The sequence below is a fragment of the Chanodichthys erythropterus genome, chromosome 3 (assembly GCF_024489055.1).
Source record: "Chanodichthys erythropterus isolate Z2021 chromosome 3, ASM2448905v1, whole genome shotgun sequence".
Lineage (NCBI taxonomy): Eukaryota > Metazoa > Chordata > Actinopteri > Cypriniformes > Xenocyprididae > Chanodichthys > Chanodichthys erythropterus.
In genome coordinates, this window is record NC_090223.1 from 62,371,533 (window position 1) to 62,390,671 (window position 19,139).

At 43.0% G+C, this 19,139-nt stretch overlaps 1 pseudogene; it reads right to left on the reverse strand.

Moving 5' to 3' along the window:
• The window catches only part of LOC137007702 (uncharacterized), a 1,237,067-nt pseudogene that overhangs the window by 1,029,817 nt on the left and 188,111 nt on the right, over positions 1-19,139 (reverse strand).

Below are 19,139 nucleotides of genomic sequence, written 5' to 3' on the forward strand. Positions count from 1 at the left end.
TGCCAAATGGGATGAACTATGACTCAGACTCCGAACCAGAAACTGTAGCTGCCATCACCACCCTGCTGTCAGCTGTTCCTGTTGCTGAGTTTGCTGCTGAAAGCTCTTCCTGCCCTGAGCTCATCAAACTGCATCAATATATTGTGAATGGCTGGCTGTACTGAATGACTGGCTGAATGTACTTCCTTACTTTCCAGTCAGATATGAACTGTCTATTCACGACACTTATGTGCTAAGAGGAACTCACAGGCTGATTGTGCCGCTTAGCTTACGTTCACGTTTGGTCACTCTAGCACATGAAAACCATCAAGGAATTGTGAAGACCAAACAGCGACTCAGAAACTTATATTGGTGGCCCGAGATGGATTCGCTTGTACAGTCCACAATTGCAACCTGTGTCACCTGCCAACTTAGCGATAAGACAGCTAGAACCACACATGCACCACTGACCCCAGTTGAGTATCCAGCCAGTCCGTGGCAGAAACTGGGCATGGATGTGGTGGGCCCTTTTGAGATAGGCCCTGTTAGCTGCAGATATGCCATTACATTAATTGACTACCACTCAAAATGGCCAGAGGTTGCATTCACACCTCATGTGACTGCGACTACTGTTACCAGTTTTCTGAGATCAGTGTTCAGCCAAAAGGGGAATTGTCACCGACAATGGACCTCAGTTCCTGTCATCCGAGTTCAAACATTTCCTGCAAGAAAGAGATGTCAAGCACCCCATGCTACCACAGGAATGTCTCCTTTCGAGCTTTTGTTTGGGAGGAAAATGAGAACAAAATTGTTAGTCCTTCCACAGTGCAATCTGAACCCTGCCAGGAGTGAACTGAGAAAAAAAGTGATGCAAAATCAACAAAAGATGAAAGCTTACCTGGGCACAAAGCGTAAAGCAAAGATTCTGAAACTCAAAGAAGGTGACCTCGTAAGGGTGAGAAAACCTGTGCATGTCAGGAAAGGGAAATCAAAATTCAGTGGCCCTATGCAGATTGTGAGGAGAAAAGGAACACACGGTTACGAGCTGAACGACGGACGAACATGGGACGTGTCTCATTTGGCACCCCTACCGACAGATTTCACTCTGGTTGAACAACCAGTTTCTGCTTCACCATTAGAGAGTGTCAAAATCCAAGCAGAGAAGCATCGTTGTAGAAGGAAGCCAATGTGGTTGAAAGATAACGTAACGTAAGGTTCCACAGTAAGAAGAAAATAAGAAGAAAAGAAAAGTAACAGTTAACTCAAAGTGATAATTATTGGTTAAAGTTAAGTTGAACTGTACTGATGCACATATAAATGTTCGTGTTGTACATGCTTTGTTATTAGAGCGTTGTTCTGCATTTGGTGAAACTTAACATAAAAAAAATTAAATCAGAAAACATTTGAATTAACTGTTATACTGTTTATATTGTTAGTAATGTTCAGTAAAATGTAGTACAGGTGTAATCAATTAAGTCTGGGGGAGATGTTGTGTTCACTTAACCATGTCATATGGTAAATGCCACTAGAGGGAATTGTTGTATGATGGGGGAACTGGTATGCATGTGGGAGAAGAAAATAGAGCTGCAACAACGAATCGATAAAATTCGATTATTAAAAGAGTTGGCAATGAATTTCATTATCGATTCGTTGTGTCGCATGACTATTACGCCTCTCAATAAGACACAGAGATGTTTTAGTATAAAAAAGCGCAGCTGAGCGCAAAGCAGAGCGGAGCAAAAATAAATAAATAAACAGCAGAGCGGAGGTAGAGGAAAGACCATCGGACAGACCCGTAACGTTGTTCTGAACAGGCGCGCCTTTGGCACGGGAGACAAGGGGGTCAGGACCCCCGCAGTTTTGAAAAGACAGAAATCGACCCCTGCACTTTTGATACAGGCTGCTTCAATCAGTCACACTATATCATCTTTTAGCTTTGGATATTTTCTTTCAAATGAGACCATTTTCACGTTTCTGTGAGCTTTCGTTCGTAAATAATCAACTGTTTTGTCGCGGATGTGAACAGGAAATGCGCTCTCGAACGGAGAAACACGTGATCTCCAAACCATCGATTAAAGCGTGCTAACGTTTTAGGACAGGTCAATGGTATATAAATCATGCACGAACGTCAATCAAGCCAAACCGTCCATTCAGAAACCGAGAATTTGACACTTTAAGGTAAGGAGGCTGATCTCTCAGGTTGATGCGCGAGCTGGCTTGACTGAAGTTTTCGTGAGGATTTAAGGTTTATGGACTGTTTTGATTTTGGTAATTACATCTAGAAAGATAAAAGCATTGATGGCATCTATAAAATAGATATCTGAAAGCGAAACGAAAGTGATATTGCCTCGTCCAGTGAGGAGGGCATGCACTTATCAGTGGCATGCACTTTGTTCGCGAAAGTGAAAATCCAAAAGACTATGACTAAAACTAAATCAAAATTTGCTGTCAAAATTAAGACTGATCTGTTGTCATGTATTTATTCTGTGCTTTGTCCCATATCGGTTATTGTTGACAAATATATTTGTGTTTGTTGTACTTTTTAAATGTCATTTTAAAGTTTTTTATAGCACTTGGTCATCTTAAGCTAAACAAAAATATACATCTTTTTGTGCACTTTATTTAAAAAAAAAAAAAAACTATATATTTGGCAGATGTAAAGCATACATGTGTATGTTTTTGTGTTAGTCCATTTGTTTTTTGTTTTTTATTACTTTAACAGCTCAGGGTTGTTAAAAGAGCAACTTGAATTTGCACTGTCATTTCTGTTTTTGAATAAAAGGTTGGAAACCGATTCATCGATTAATCATAAAAATAATCGACAGATTAATCAATTATTGAAATAATCGTTAGTTGCAGCCCTAGAAGAAAAGAGTTTGGTTGTAAGAACATGCAGTGCTAGTAAAGACACCATGTGAGTTACTTGAATGTGGAATCTCTTTATTTTTATTACTACACAACAATTTTCAGTAATATATTTGATCAATGACAAAATAATCTAATGTGATATTAACAGCCATATTTTGACAACATTTAGATTGATATTTAATTAATTTTCCTAAAACAGTGTAATTATTAAGGGCCGGTCACAGCAGACTTCTTCCACTGACTTCCTTTCATACACATGTGAATGTGGGACACCAGAAACACAAGATCAAGTGAAGTTTGCAGTAAAGTGGAGTAGATTGTATATTTTAAAATTTTGGAGTGATTATTATTCGTTATGTTCTTAAAAATATATCACGTCATATCTTGACGTTGCCGTGTCTGTAGAAAGTTTACATGCTCAAAGTCTAGACTGACTGCATCTTTAAATGTGTTATTATCAGTGTCCTACATGATTCACTCAACCCTGTTACTGCTGACATGATTTTCCTCCTTTCAAAATCAGAGGATTTCTTAAAACTGTGACGCCCAGGAAGTGACATCATCTGGGCTCTTTTCTACAGCATGATGGGAGGACAAGAAAATAATCTCTATCCATTGTCTCAGTTTTTATAAAAATGAATGACTGCATTCATCAACCCTGTTACCAAAGTTACTGTAAGAAGACATTTTGCTCAAGTTACACTCACAACCCTGTCAGCCATTCTGGAAAGTTCATTTATTTCATACATTTTGGTGTTTACAGTTTATTCCTAAAATTAGCAATGTTGAAAACTGTATTGAAAATGCCTAAATTCTGGTAACACTCCTGGAAATTGTGAAGCAAATATGAAACAAATGTAAAATACGTAAATATTTAGTTTGATCTGATGTTGACAATCAGTATGAAGTTTCTCAAACTTCCCTTTACTGAGCTAGAAAAGAACATTATGTATAATTTCATAGTTCACATAAAAGTTCAGTATGTATTTGATAGTTTATCTAAATGTGCAAGAACATGAATGTTGTTCAGCATCATGAATGAATGAAGAATAAACACCAACCTCTTTGTTCTTCAGTATCTTCAGTGTGTTTCATTCTGCAGGGTTCTGGATCACTCATGTTCTCTCTGTCCTCTTCATTAAACTCAGTCTTTACTGGTTTCAGCTCTTCCTGATGCTTCAGTGCTCGTCTGATGGGAATAATTCAGTTTTTATTGGAGAACTGATGTGGGAGGAGCTTCACTGATGATGTGACTGCTGTGGGAGGAGCTTCACTGGTAGTGACCTGTAGTGGGCGGAGCTTCACTGACTGAACTGCAGATTGGTTGGAGGAGCTGATCTGCCCAAATCAAAAATATCAGTTACTGTGTTTGTTTTATAGGGTTAAAGACCAGATATCAAATTTTAGTATCTGCATCAAATTGATTGTACAAAAGCAAATTTAAATAGAAAACCCATTAAATGCAAGTGTCTATTTTAACGTTTCAAATTACTTTTGTGAAAACCAAATGTTTTAATGTTCCATTATCATTTAGTGTAACAGATATATTTATGTAAAAATGAAACAACATCCATTTTGACCCGTACTTAATAAAGTATATAAAAGAATAAGAGATCATATTAAATTTCATTATATTTTAAATGATTTAAAACGTCTTGGTGACAAATGAGTGAAAACTAGTGGTTTGAAGGATAGTGGCAAAGTATAAAGATTTATTTTGGGCTTCACTGTGATCCTTCAATACAGTGTTTGAATGTTGTCAAATGATTCTTGTTCTAAATATGCCTGAAAAGTTGTTTTTCTATATTAACCCCTTTTGTATTTCACCCATAAACTAATTGCATTAATCATTTATGTCGGTCTATCGTAAAGCAACTAATGCTAATTCAGAACATTTTGTTTCTAATTCTAACTTTATTCTGTTTCTTAATTAAAATAATGACAGATGTCTAGAAAAATAGTAAAGAACTGTAAGAAAAACATTTAAGCCATGAAGACAGAAATAAACATATCAGTAACCAAGAAATCCCCTCAGTCTGTTGACAACAATGAAATGAGCTTTAAGTGTCAATTTACAGCAGATCTGAAGACATCAGCATAATAAATGAGGTGAAAACAGGAACTATTGACATGAAATAAAGAGTGTTTTCAGCAGTTTCTCTGTTAATAGTGATGATCCTCAGACTATCAACACTCATTCAACAAGACATTCACATCATCTCACTTTATTCTGAGTGTTTGCTGTTAGAAACTGATTATTGGAGTCACGATATATGAGAAAAGACTATAAACTGCTTTAATGAAAGACAATACTGTTATTTCTCACAATATGACACCAATAATACAAAAACAAACACTAATGACACTCATCTTCATCAACTACTGCTAAATAACTATGAAACATTGTATGATTTTATGATAACATTCATTATAATAATTTGAGAAGTAATTCTGAACAAAGCTCATATTAATCTGCAGATTATACAACATAAATATTACAAAACACACACAAATGTCATATATATTGTCAGCCGGTGTCTCTTTTAATCATTCAGCTTTAACCCTGTGATTATTCAGGTAGGGTCAGGATAGTCAGATCTACCTCACACTGTATTTTTCTATGCTTGTCACTGTTTACACTCTTATGTGTGTTTAGAATTAATAAAAAAACGGGGGGGAAAAAGGATAGTCAGATCTACTTTAATCATAAAATTCTCACTCGACGCAGCTGAAGATCTTCAGGATTGATGGAGAAGAGTCTCTTGAGCTTCTGTTCTGTTCTTTTTTTATTGGTTACGATACAAAGCAGATAAAACTTAAATCAGCTTAAGCTAAAAAGCTCTATAATCTTCACTTAATGCAGTTCATCTGAGGAAACCTTTTACTCCTCAGACTCCCATTTGGTTTATATTTCTGAAAACTCATTTTAGTGTATTTCATTTACACTGAGTTCACACTTTAATTCATCCTCTCTACATGTAGCCTATACTGGTGATTATACTGGATTTAATACAGATCACTGCTTTGATATCTTAAATATGAGATGATTGTGTATCATGACGACAACCCTACTTTGTGCTACTCTTTATTTTTAATGGTTTTGTGATCATTGTCTCTTCTGATCTAATTTCACTACTGCAATCAATGTACTTATTATTAGAAAATCAAACTTTCAATTCATATCATATTGCTGTAGTTATTCATCTTTAGTGGTTGGTGATGGTGAGTGTGTGTTGGTTTTTGTATTATTAATGTCATATTGTGAGAAATAACAGTATTGTCTTTCACTAGAGCAGTTTATAGGATTTTCTCATATACCCTGACTCCAATAATCAGTTTCTAACAGCAAACACTCAGAATAAAGTGAGATGATCCTCAGACTATCAAAACTCATTCAACAAGACATTCAGATCATCAGCAGATTATCTCACACTCTTTATTTCATGTCAATAGTTCCTGTTTTCACCTCATTTGTTATGCTGATGTCTTTTCATTGCTCATTTCATTGCTGTCAGCAGACTGAGGGGATTTGATGGTGTTTATGTCTGCTTATTTCAGTCTTTATGCTTTCAACTGTTTTTCTTACAGTTCTTTACTGCTTTTCTAGACATCTGTCATTATTTTAATGAAGAAACAGAATAAAGTTAGAATTAGAAACAAATTGAATTAGCATCAGTTGCTTTATGATAGACAGGTATAAATGATTAATGCAATTAGTTTATGGGTGAAATTAAAAAAAAAGAAAGAAAGAAAGAAAGAAGGTTACACTTTATTTTACAGTGCCATAGTTACATTGTAAATACTCAAATAAGTACTGAGTACTATTAATTATCTACATGTACTTACTATAGAGTTACAGTTAGGGTTAGGGTTTGGTTTAGGGTTAGTTACTTGTAATTATGCATAATTTACTGTTATTACTATAGTAAGTACATGTAGTAACATGTAACTACGGCACTGTAAAATAAAGTGTTACCAGAAAGAAAAAACAACTTATCATGCATATTTAGAACAAGAATCATTTTCTGACATTCAAACACTGTAGTGAAGGATCACAGTGAAGCCCAAAATACTCTTTAATTGTCATTTTAAATCTTTATTCTTTGCCACTTTCCTTCAAACCACCAGGTTTCACTCATTTGTCAGCAAGAAGTTCCCTTTCAGTCGGTCACGTTCGACGTACGTCAGTAGTGACCGACGAATTGGGATATCGCTTAGAGAGCCCTATCATCTTCGTGTAAACTAAAACAAGCCAATGGAATTGGCGTGCGATATTTGCATAATGCGCACCGCCCCCGACAGGTGTATATAAATAGGAAGCGGATGCAATCGCACTCTGTCTTTCGCTTCGGAGCCATTCACTGGTGTCCTGTTTAAGAAGACTCCTTTCTTCGTTTGTTTTATTCTAAAACATTGCCTCAGAAGAGGATTACAGCAAGCTTCGGTGCTGGTGAGAGGGCACGTTCAGCGAGGTCGCGAGTGTCTGAGGAGCTGAGCTATAAGCTCTAAAACTGCTGTTTTCACAGCAACACAAAGAGTGTGTGTGCGATTTGGGCCAGATCCTCGGTGTGTCAGGGAGTGGTGTACCTGACACATCGCGTCGCTCCCTGGGTGCTTCAGCACGAGTGAGTTGACTTCCCCTTCTAAAAGAGCTTTACAGACGAACCCTGACAGTATGTCATTTCGTCTGTGCGTTACTGGGTGCGGTCGTTCCCTGGTCCCTGCTGATGGGCACAATCGCTGCATCTCGTGTTTGGGCGTTCAGCACGCTGAAGCAGCTTTTGTGGATGGTTCATGTTCCCATTGCGGGAACATGACCATCACGGTGCTGAGGTCGAGGCTCTCCTTCCTGAAATCTCAGGAAGCGGGGGTCCCCTCTCCTATGCCGCGTACGACCGTTTTTTCCGGCCCCGGGAACCGGAATGACGGTACGGCGCTGTGTAGAGAGGGCAACCTGAGGATAACGGTCAGGGCTCCCCCGCTGAGCGGAAACGCTCCTCGGGCCCCTGCCCCCTCGTCAGCACCGCAACCCATCTTGCCGCCGTTGGTTTCCACTGGGCCCTCTTCGGACTGTCCAGCCGTTACCTTTGGTGCGCTGGCGGAGGATCAGATGTCGATCGCTGCGTCGGAAGGCGAGTTTGAGACTTCGGGGGAGGAAGATCCGGACGCGCTGCCGCCCTCCGGGACGGTAGCGTTGCCCGAGTCGGATCCCGAACTCTCGGCTGTGCTCTCTCTCGGGCCGCCTTGTGCGTCGGGCTTGAGTGGAACCCTCCACCCTGTCCCGGCCCATCTCGGCTGGATGATTGGTACTTGGGGGGGGGGGGGGGTCGCGCTGGTCAGCCCCAGCGTCCCGCCCCAATGCCTTTCTTCCCGGAGGTGCATGATGAGGTGACCAGGTCTTGGCAGACACCGTATAGTGCCCGTACCAGGCCTGGCCCCGCGTCCGCCTTCACCTCCCTGGACGGCGGGGTAGCCAGGGGGTACGCGAGGATCCCGCCAGTCGAGCGGTCCGTTGCGATGCAGTTATGTCCAACGGCCACTGGCTGGCGTGGTGAGCCGCGTCTCCCATCCCAGGCCTGTAAGTTCTCAGCCGGTCTGACTGAGAAAGCTTACAGTTCCTGTGGGCAGGCTGCCTCCGCCCTGCACGCGATGGCCCTCTTGCAGGTTTACCAAGCAAAGGCGCTGTCGGAGATGCCCCAGGAAGGTCCTGACCAACAGCTGCTTGGGGAGCTGCGCGCTGCCACTGACCTTGCCCTCCGGGCAACGAAGGTGACAGCACGCGCTGTTGGTCATGCGATGTCTACCTTGGTAGTCCAGCAACGCCACCTCTGGCTGACCCTGGCGGACATGTGGGATACCGACAAGCAGCGGTTTCTAAATTCCCCCGTGTCCCCGGTCGGCCTATTCGGCGACGCGGTGGAGAGCTTCGCCCAACAGTTCTCCGCTGCACAGAAGCAGGCTGAGGCTATCAGTCACGTCATGCCACGGCGGTCCGCTGCTGCCTCCACCCAGCCGCCCGTGGCTCAGCCTCAGCCCGCTCGTCGCCGAGGGCGCCCGCCTGCATCGTCCTCCGCCCCTGCTAAAACGGCAAAGCAGCAGCCTACACCAGCCAGGCAGCAGGGTGCCGGTCGTGGGCGTGGTGCCCAGCCCGTCTCAGCTAAGCCAGGTGGCAAGCGTAAAAAGAAGTCACGGCCCTGAGACGGGCAACCTGGAGGGGAAGGATCTTGCTCTTTGGGAGAGTTTTCCACCATCTCTCCCACCCCCGGAGGAGGGCCGGGGGGAATTTGTGTTGTCTGTCATTCAACCGCCGCTGGCTCTCCGGAGTCCAGCGGTACCCACTTTGTCACAAAAAGAGCAGTTTCCTCAAACTCCAGGTCACAACAAGGTGTGTCTGCCAGTGTGCCAGGCCCCGCCTCGCCGCTGGCAGCGCCCTCCCCATTCGCCAGCAGGCGGCAGTGTGATGGCGCAGACCGCGTCCCGTGCCCCGTCTCCCATTCGCACTGCTGCCTCGCAGAGTCCGACCTCACTCCGGGCCGCTCCCATGTCGTCCGAGTCGGGTCCCTCTCTGCCTTGCTGCCCCACCCCCGGTGTGTCTGTGGTGCCTTTGGTCCCGCTGGCTCGGAGTCTGGAGGCGTGGATCACGCTTCCCAGCCCGTCCCGCTGGCTCATTCGCACCATCAGACTCGGCTATGCGATTCAGTTCGCCCGGCGTCCCCCGGTTTTCAGGGATGTCCACTTCACTCAAGTGTCGTTGGACAGTGCACCTGTTCTCTGGGCGGAGATTGCTGTCCTCCTGGCGAAGGATGCAATCGAGCCGGTCCCTCCAGCCGATATGAAGTCGGGGTTCTACAGTCCCTACTTCATTGTACCAAAAAAGGGCGGTGGGCTACGGCCAATCCTGGATCTGCGCGTCCTGAACCGGTATCTTCACAAGATGCCGTTCAAGATGCTCACGCAGAAGCGCATTTTCGAATGCGTCCGTCCCCGGGATTGGTTTGCAGCAATAGACCTGAAGAACGCGTACTTTCATGTCTCGATTCTGCCTCGACACAGACCCTTCCTCCGGTTTGCGTTCGAGGGTCGGGAATATCAGTACAAAGTCCTACCCTTCAGGCTGGCCCTGTCACCCCGCGTCTTTACGAAGGTTGCGGAGGCGGCCATTGTTCCCCTCAAGGAACAGGGCGTTCGTATTCTCAACTATCTCGACGACTGGCTGATCCTGGCCAGCTCGCGAGAGCAGTTGTGCGAACACAGGGACATGGTTTTAGCTCACCTCAGCCGGTTGGGTCTTCGGGTCAACTGGGACAAGAGCAAACTCGCCCCCGGGCAGAGGATCTCTTATCTCGGTCTCGAGCTAGACTCGGTCGCACGGACTGCACGTCTCACCGAGGCGCGCGTCCAGTCGGTGTTGAACTGCCTGAGCTCGCTCAAGCGCAGGACAGCGGCCCCACTGAAAGATTTTCAGAGGCTCCTGGGGCATATGGCATCTGCAGCCGCGGTCACGCCGCTCGGATTGCTCCATATGAGGCCGCTTCAACACTGGCTCCGCGGCCGGGTCCCGAGATGGGCGTGGCAGTGCGGCACGCTCCGTGTCCCCGTGACACCGAGCTGCCGTCGCACCCTTGTCCGGTGGTCGGACCCTTCGTTCCTGCGGGCCGGAGTACCCCTCGAACAAGTGTCCAGGCATGCTGTGGTCTCCACAGATGCCTCTGCCACGGGATGGGGGGCCACGTACAACGGGCATGCAGTGGCGGGCCTTTGGACGGGGCCTCAGCTGCATTGGCATATCAATTGCCTGGAGTTGCTAGCGGTATGTCTTGCGCTGGCCCGCTTCAAGAAGCTGTTGTCAGGCAAGCACGTTCTAGTCCGCTCAGACAGCACTGCGGCCGTTGCGTACATCAACCGTCAAGGTGGTCTACGCTCCCGTCGCATGTCGCAACTCGCCCGCCATCTCTTGTTGTGGAGTCAGAAGTATCTGAGGTCCCTTCGGGCCACTCATGTCCCAGGTGTGCTCAACCGTGCAGCCGACGAGCTGTCACGGCAGCCTCCACTTGCGGGCGAGTGGCGGCTCCACCCCCAGGCGGTCCAGCTGATTTGGCAGCATTTCGGCGAGGCCCAGGTAGACCTGTTTGCCTCCCCAGAAACTGCCCACTGCCAGTGGTTTTATTCCCTGACCGGCGGCACGCTCGGCACGGATGCCCTGGCACACAGCTGGCCCCAGGGTCTGCGCAAATATGCGTTTCCCCCAGTGAGCCTTCTCGCACAACTCCTGTGCAAGGTCAGGGAGGACGGAGAGCAGGTTTTGTTAGTGGCTCCGTATTGGCCCACTCGGACCTGGTTCTCAGACCTCATTCTCCTCGCGACAGCCCCTCCCTGGCCGATTCCTCTGAGGAAGGACCTCCTGACTCAGAGACGGGGCACCCTGTGGCACCCGCGTCCCGATCTGTGGAACCTCCACGTGTGGTCCCTGGACGGGATGCGGAGGTTCTGAGTGATCTCCCGCAAGCGGTCGTAGACACCATCACTTCCGCTAGAGCTCCTTCCACCAGGAGTCTCTATGCGTTGAAGTGGAACCTGTTCGTCGAATGGTGCGCCTCTCGCCAAGAGGACCCCCGATCATGTTCGGTCGGATCCGTGCTTTCCTTCCTGCAAGAAGGGTTGGAGCGAAGGCTGTCTCCCTCCACCCTGAAGGTGTATGTTGCCGCTATCGCCGCACATCACCACGCAGTTGAGGGTAAGTCCCTGGGGAAACACGATCTGATCGTCAGGTTCCTGAGGGGGGCGAGGAGACTGAATCCTCCTCGCCCTTCCTCCGTACCCTCTTGGGATCTGACCCTGGTTCTCACAGCTCTCCCGGGTCATCCCTTTGAGCCTTTGCAATCAGTCGACCTGAAACTAATGTCTCTTAAGACGGTTCTTCTGGTTGCATTGGCTTCCCTGAAGAGGGTAGGGGATCTTAGTGGGTAGTGGTTAGACAGCAGTAGACTCTCTCGGTGTAAGCTCGCCCCCTTCACCGCCAGCCGGTGCTATGGGCGGCTGAGCTTGCGCTGGGCACTGGAAGGGGTTTCGTAACTGTGGCGCTTTAGTTGGGATCCCAATTCATGGCCGCGGGAAGTGGGGGTGCTGGGGGTGCTGCAGCACCCCCTAGTGACGAGAGGGAGATTTTAAAAAAAAAATGTAGGCCTATTGAAATATTTTGCACAATTTATAAATTCCTTATGAATATTTTAGAAAATGATTTTGACACACGTAGGCTATTACGTATATTTTGGATTTTAATTTCATATTTTGAGGCCTAATCAACACAGGTTCGGAAGTTACGTTGTCAACGTCAGGCAGGCAGGTTTGGTCGCCGGGTAAAGAGGTTTCCCGCTCGTTCCATGCAGAATACATCCATCTTTGGCAGCAGCTGACTAGTAAATTACATAGTTTAATGACAGAAATTAGGAGAAAATATGTCACAGAAACGGATTTTGGACATTTGGACACCTGTAACCAGGGCACCCCGCCTGCATGTAGCTCAGGTAAGAGCATGGTGCTGCCGCGCTTGTAACATTTATTGCTTTGGCAACAAGTGTGGGATCAGCTTTGACTAGCCAAGCAATTGTAAGTAGTACACTATAGTATTTTTGTAAGGTGGTGGGGATGGAGATGGAGAGTATTATTTTGTTCGTGTGTTCTTTGCGTAATGGTTGTGGAGAACTGTTAAATAACGTTTAAATAGTCGGAGATTATTTCCTTGTGGTTGTTGTAAAAAGGTTGGAGATGGAGACAGAAAGCTTTATACTGTGCATGTGTTCTTTGCGTAATGGATGTGGAGAACTGTTCAATAAACAATTTGCTTAAATAGTCAGAGATTATTTCCTTGTGGTGTGCGTAAAAAGATTGGAGTTAATAGATTTGCGTGTGACAAACGTGCAGTGACTCAAGCCAGCTGACCAAATCGATTGCATTGTTTTAGTGTTATTGTGAAGTTTGATTAATATTATATTTTGTTGTAATATTATTTGTTGTATCTAAATAAGTTGCATGTATGTATAGGCTATCTGAAATTGTAATGAAAGTAATTACTTCGTTTTCTTTCGATTATTAAACTATTATTTCTGATTCTGCTTCTGCTTCAGATTAATAGCGCATTGCGCATATCTGAGAGCTGATGTCTGTGTGTTTCAGACTCTGGCTGGCTGTGCACTGAAGTGTATATGACAATAAAGTAGTAAATCTCAATGTATTTATTTTTAAAATGTATTTTAAATAGGCCTATAGGCTCATAGGTTTTTTGTCAAAAAAAAAAAAAAAAAAAAATTCACTGCACCCCCTGTTCAAAATTACTTCCCGCGGCCCTGTCCCAATTCGTCGGTCACTACTGACGTACGTCGAACGTGACCGACTGAAAGGGAACGTCTCGGTTACGTATGTAACCCTCGTTCCCTGAAGGAGGGAACGGAGACGTACGTCCCGTCGCCACAGTTTCTGTACCCTCGCTGTAGTGCGGACACCAGTTGTCTCCTCAGCGAAAAACAGAGTGCGATTGCATCCGCTTCCTATTTATATACACCTGTCGGGGGCGGTGCGCATTATGCAAATATCGCACGCCAATTCCATTGGCTTGTTTTAGTTTACACGAAGATGATAGGGCTCTCTAAGCGATATCCCAATTCGTCGGTCACTACTGACGTACGTCTCCGTTCCCTCCTTCAGGGAACGAGGGTTACATACGTAACCGAGACGTTTTTAATAATTTAAAATATAACAAAATTTAGTATGATCTCTTACTCTTTTATATACTTTATTAAGTACTGTTCAAAATAAATGTTTCATTATTACAAATATATCTGTTTCACTAAATGATGATGGAACATTAATACATTTGGTTTTCACAAAAGTAATTTGAAACATTAAAATAGACACTTGCATTTAATGGTTTTTCTATTTAAATTCGCTTTTGTACATTTAATTTGATGCAGACACTAAAATTTGATTTCTGGTCTTTAACCCTATACAAAAAAACCACAGTAACTGATATTTTTGATTTGGGCAGATCATCTCCTCCAACCAATCTGTAGTTCAGTCATTGAAGCTCCGCCCACTACAGGTAACTACCAGTGAAGCTCCTCCCACAGCAGTTGATTAATAAATGCTGGAATAAGACGAGCATCAGAGCATCAGGAAGAGCTGAAACCAGTAAAGACTGAGTTTATTAAAGAGGACAGTGAGAATATGAGTGATCCAGAACCCTGCAGAATGAAACACACTGAAGATACTGAAGAACAAAGAGGTTGGTGTTTATTCTTCATTCATTCATGATGCTGAACAACATTCATGTTCTTGCACATTTAGATAAACTATCAAATGCATACTGAACTTTTAATGACAACATTCATGTTAGAAAGATTCAAACACTTCTGCATATTTAGATATGCAGTTAAACTATGAAATTGTACATAATGTTCTTTTCTAGCTCAGTAAATGGAAGTTTGAGAAACGTCATACTGATTGTCAACAACAGATCAAACTAAATATTTACGTATTTTACATTTATTTTATATCTGGTTCACAATTTCCAGGAGTGTTACCAGAATTTAGGCGTTTTCAACACTGTTATTTTTAGGAATAAACTCCAAACACCAAAATGTATGAAATAAATGAACTTTCCAGAATGGCTGACAGGGTTGTGAGTGTAACTTGAGCAAAATCTCTTCTTACAGTAACTTTGGTAACAGGGTTGATGAATGCAGTCATTAATTTTTATAAAAACTGAGACAATGGATTGAGATTATTTTCTTGTCCTCCCATCATGCTGTAGAAAAGAGCCCAGATGATGTCACTTCCTGGGTGTCACAGTTTTAAGAAATCCTCTGTTTTTGAAAGGAGGAAAATCATGTCAGCAGTAACAGGGTTGAGTGAATCATGTAGGACACTGATAATAACACATTTAAAGATGCAGTCAGTCTAGACTTTGAGCATGTGAACTTTCTACAGACACAGCAACGTCAAGATCTGACATGTGATATATTTTTAAAAACATAACGAATAATAATCACTCCAAAATTTTAAAATATACAATCTACTCCACTTTACTGCAAACTTCACTTGATCTTGTGTTTCTGGTGTCCCACATTCACATGTGTATGAATGGAAGTCAGTGTAAGGAGAAGTCTAGTGTGACCAGCCCTTAATAATTACACTGTTTTAGGAAAATAAATTAAATACTACAGAAATATGCTCTAATATTTTTAATTAAAAAAAATGTGTAAGACTTGATTTTCTGCGAGCATATTTTGGCATCTTTGTATAGTTTGTATAGTCTCACCCAACATAAATTTTAACTTGTGATAAAATCTAATCATACAGTGGGTAAGGAAAGTATTTAGACTCCCTTAAATGTTTCACTCTTTGTTATATTGCAGCCATTTGCTAAAATCATTTAAGTTCATTTTTTTTCCTCATTAATGTACACACAGCACCCCATATTGACAGAAAATCACAGAATTGTTGACATTTTTGCAGATTTATTAAAAAAGAAAAACTGAAATATCACATGGTCCTAAGTATTCAGACCCTTTGCTCAGTATTTAGTTGAAGCACCCTTTTGATCTAATACAGCCATGAGTCTTTTTGGGAAAGATGCAACAAGTTTTTCACACCTGGATTTGGGGATCCTCTGCCATTCCTCCTTGCAGATCCTCTCCAGTTCTGTCAGGTTGGATGGTAAATGTTGGTGGACAGCCATTTTTAGGTCTCTCCAGAGATGCTCAATTGGGTTTAAGTCAGGGCTCTGGCTGGGCCATTCAAGAACAGTCACGGAGTTGTTGTGAAGCCACTCCTTCGTTATTTTAGCTGTGTGCTTAGAGTCATTGTCTTGTTGGAAGGTAAACCTTCGGCCCAGTCTGAGGTCCTGAACACTCTGGAGAAGGTTTTCGTCTAGGATATCCCTGTACTTGGCCGCATTCATCTTTCCCTTGATTGCAACCAGTCGTCCTGTCCCTGTAGCTGACAAACACCCCCACAGCATGATGCTGCCACCACCATGCTTCACTGTTGGGACTGTATTGCACAGGTGATGAGCAGTGCCTGGTTTTCTCCACACATGCCGCTTAGAATTAAGGCCAAAAAGTTTTATCATGGTCTCATCAGACCAGAGAATCTTATTTCTCACCATCTTGGAGTCCTTCAGGCGGGCTTTCATGTGTCTTGCACTGAGGAGAGGCTTCCGTCGGGCCACTCTGCCATAAAGCCCCGACTGGTGGAGGGCTGCAGTGATGGTTGACTTTCTACAACTTTCTCCCATCTCCCGACTGCATCTCTGGAGCTCAGCCACAGTGATCTTTGGGTTCTTCTTTACCTCTCTCACCAAGGGTCTTCTCCCCCGAAAGCTCAGTTTGGCCGGACGGCCAGCTCTAGGAAGGGTTCTGGTCGTCCCAAACATCTTCCATTTAAGGATTATGGAGGCCACTGTGCTCTTAGGAACCTTAAGTGCAGCAGAAATTTTTTTGTAACCTTGACCAGATCTGTGCCTTGCCACAATTCTGTCTCTGAGCTCTTCAGGCAGTTCCTTTTGACCTCATGATTCTCATTTGCTCTGACATGCACTGTGAGCTGTAAGGTCTTATATAGACAGGTGTGTGGCTTTCCTAATCAAGTCCAATCAGTATAATCAAACACAGCTGGACTCAAATGAATGTGTAGAACCATCTCAAGGATGATCAGAAGAAATGGACAGCACCTGAGTTAAATATATGAGTGTCACAGCAAAGGGTCTGAATACTTAGAACCATGTGATATTTCAGTTTTTCTTTTTTAATAAATCTGCAAAAATGTCAACAATTCTGTGTTTGTCTGTCAATATGCGGTGCTGTGTGTACATTAATGAGGAAAAAAATGAACTTAAATGATTTTAGCAAATGGCTGCAATATAACAAAGAGTGAAAAATTTAAGGGAGTCTGAATACTTTCCGTACCCACTGTATCTGAACAAGATGTCCAGGACCTCCAGCAGAAAAATAGGCCCACAACATTAAAGATCCAGCAGTACATTTAACTGTGGGCATGGGGTACTTTTTATCCATGTGTGCACCAAACCCATCTGGTGGATTTGCTGCCAAAAAGCTTTTTTTTAGTTTTGTCTGACCATAGAAGCCAGTCCCGTTTGAAGTTCCAGTCGTGTCTGACAACTGAATATGCTGGAGATTGTTTCTGGATGAGAGCAGAGGATTTTTCTTGAAACCCTCCAGAACAACTTGTGAGGATGTAGGTGCTTTTGATAATTTTTTTTAGGCTTTCTGAAATTCAAGACTCAACTAATCTCTGCAATTCTCCAGCTGTGATCCTTGGAGAATCTTTGGACACTCAAACTTTCTTCCTCACTGTGCATTAGGATGATTTAGACACACGTCCTCTTCCAGGCAGATTTGTAACATCTTTAGTTGATTGGAACTTCTTAATTATTGCCCTGATAGTGGAGATTTTCAATGCTTTAGGTATTTTCTTACAGCCACTTTCTATTTTGTGAAGCTCAACAATATTTTGCTGCACATTAGAACTATATTCTTTGTTTTTTCTCATTGTGATGAATGATTAAGGGAATTTGGCCTTTGTGTTTCCTCATGTTTATACTCTTGTGGAGCAGGAAGTTATGGTTGGACAATTTCATGTTCATGATCACCATGGTGTGCTAAAAAATGTAAATGTGAATATGTAAATGGAGAAAAACATTTATTTCATAATGTTATTTCCCCCACACAATTTTGAATTCTTTTGCTTCAATGAAAGGTTAGATTTTTGCTAATTTTATGAATTAAAGATCAAAAGGATAAACAATGCAGATTTATTTTTAGAGTCATCTTTGATCATATTTTTGAAGGGTGCCAATAATTCTGGCCACAACTGTATTATAAGAATCTAGAAGGTTCTTCTCTCATTCATCCAACCCAGTTTCTTATGTTGATATCCTGCCAAAATCACAAAGACTCTAAAAATTCCCTCTGAGGGGGCAACTCCTTATTGGCTCAGACACCTCAAGAGGGTGTGACACCTTCACCCCTTATATTCACTGATCACAAGATCAAATCTCTCTTCTCTTTTACTGACAAAAGCTGATGTCAAGATGACACTGTAAGAAGCTAGAAGCTTCTGTGAAACCCCAAGCTTGTGCCAGGCCTCGGCCTAGACCTTCCATTCACCAAAGATCCTCTGAATCCAACTGGTTCTCTTTCATCAAAACAATATTAGCAAAGATTCAACGGAAGCCTCCACAAATTGCATCAGGACAGTTTTAATTCAACTTGGAGAGACATGCAAGTATCAGACTTAGTCTCATTATCTGATACATTGAATATCCTTACCTGTTTCAAAGAAGGGCCTGTTAAAACTAAACTGATGGTTTGCTCAAGGGTGTTGATCTGCTGAATGTCAAACAATGCTGTAACTTCTTGCTTTCCTGTACCTTGCTTCAGCTCTCTCTTTCCCTTGGTAAACTGTATGCATGTATGTGTGTGAATGTTAGAGTAGTTTAAGTGTTTAGTCTAGTTAATAAAGTCTTGTTCATGTCACACGTAAAGTTGTCTGTGTTTTGCGCTCATATACTGGAGTCCCTATTCATGCAGATCCTGACTACAGGCTTTTAGTAGTACTGTACAATAAGATTGTTATTTCCCATAACCTGGAAATTAACATTTCTTAGAATTAATAAACAAATAACACTGTGTGTTCATTGGACAACAGGTTAAATTGATTGTAATATTAATTTTATTACATTAAGTTAATTTTATTAACTGATCCAAATAATTATAATTAATTATAACTAGTTATGATTAATTATTCATATTTATTTTGAGCTAATTTGCTACACAGTTACTTGTAAATGTCCAATACTAGCAGAATCTGTCTAGTACTTTACATGTAACTCTCTAAGCTCTTGATTGCTTGAAATCTGCTATGGAGCCGACTTGTAGTCAGTTGTCAGTTTTTTTATAAAATAAACTATAAAAGGACTATTTTAAATGCTTGAATATGTGCCACACTTATTGCTGCCAGCTGGTGGCATCATGACCATAAACAATAATTAATCAGCTCCCATGATTACACATAAAACCTCAGCATGATCTAAATCAGGGGTCTTCAGTAGAGATGCACCAATACCAGTATCAGTATCGGGCCTGATACTAAGCTCATATACTTGTACACGTACTCGTAAAAATACCCCCGATACCAAAGACTGATACCTCAAGTGACGTAACTGACAGAATTTTCCAAGCACAGAGACACCGACGGCAGCGGCAAAAATAATGTCA